At 41.0% G+C, this 1,215-nt stretch overlaps 1 protein-coding gene across 1 annotated transcript in view; it reads right to left on the reverse strand.

The window, feature by feature from the left end:
* LOC102774409 (endophilin-A3) overlaps nucleotides 1-1,215 on the reverse strand; it is a 45,200-nt gene that overhangs the window by 19,715 nt on the left and 24,270 nt on the right. The window lies entirely within an intron of this gene.

The raw sequence follows: 1,215 nt of genomic DNA on the forward strand, positions 1-1,215 counted from the left end.
CTGACTATTCTTGAGGGGTAAAGGGGTGTGGGAGATTTGGGAAGAGACTGGACAAAAATCATGCACCTATGGATGAGGACAGTGGGTGGGGAGTGAGGGCGGAGGGTGGGGTGGGAACTGGGTGGAGAGGAGTTATGTTGGGAAAAAAGAGTAACTAATGTAATAATCTGAACAATAAAGATTTAATTTAAAAAAATACAAGATTATGTCACAGAGAGATGCATTTGTCAGTAGTGACTTCCTCCTTTCCTGGCTGACATCAGGAAAGACATGCATCCTGGGACACTGCACACACATAGTAGGTGTTCAATGTAACCAGGGGGGAGGTGATTACTAAGCTGAGTTTCTTGGCATGTGGAGGCCCCCAGCAGTGCCCAGGCCACAAGCAGCCAGCTGTGTGTGGTGGCCTCTGCTTCCCAAACCACACTTAGAATGAAATATCTGGACATGGCCTGTGTGGATCAGTGGTTGAGTGCTGACCAAGGAACCAACAGGTGATGGTTCAATTCTGGTCAGGGCACATGACAGGGTTGTGGGCTCAATCCCCAGTAATGGGAGTGCAGGAGGTAGCTGATCCATGATTCTCTCTCATCACTGATGTTTCTATCTCTCCCTCTATGTTTCTCTTGCCCTCTGAAATCAATTAAATAGATGTATATATATAAAAGGCTAAGTGACTGACTGGAGGTCCGTCTGACTGACTGGCCAGTACATATGACATGCACTGGCAATTTAAAAATAAATGTTGACTGACGCATGCGCAATACATATAAAGCTCCTGCTGGCGCCAATCGCACATGTGTTTTAATTTTATAATACTATATTATATATACTATTATGACATGTAATTTTTTGCAGTAATTGAATTACCACACGAAACTTTCTTCTAATTAATTTCCTCTCAATGTGCATAAATCCGTGTACCAGGCCACTAGTTCTAAATAAAGTATACCCTTTGAAGGCATCATATTTGGAGATTTACATATAGACCTGTGGTGCTTGCCTTCAAATCAAGTTCAGAGGCAATAAATAATTGCAACAACAGTACTCATAAAAATAATCTGATGAATTATCTCCATCCTTATTTCTGGACCTCAATTTACTTCACCTAATTCTGGATTAATTGTTTTTATTATTTCCCAAATCAACTTAACTATCAATAAACAGAACACTTCATCATTGGGGATACCAAAAAAGTTTACACAATGACCTCAA

The sequence above is a fragment of the Myotis davidii genome, unplaced genomic scaffold (assembly GCF_000327345.1).
Source record: "Myotis davidii unplaced genomic scaffold, ASM32734v1 scaffold1582, whole genome shotgun sequence".
Classification (NCBI taxonomy): domain Eukaryota; kingdom Metazoa; phylum Chordata; class Mammalia; order Chiroptera; family Vespertilionidae; genus Myotis; species Myotis davidii.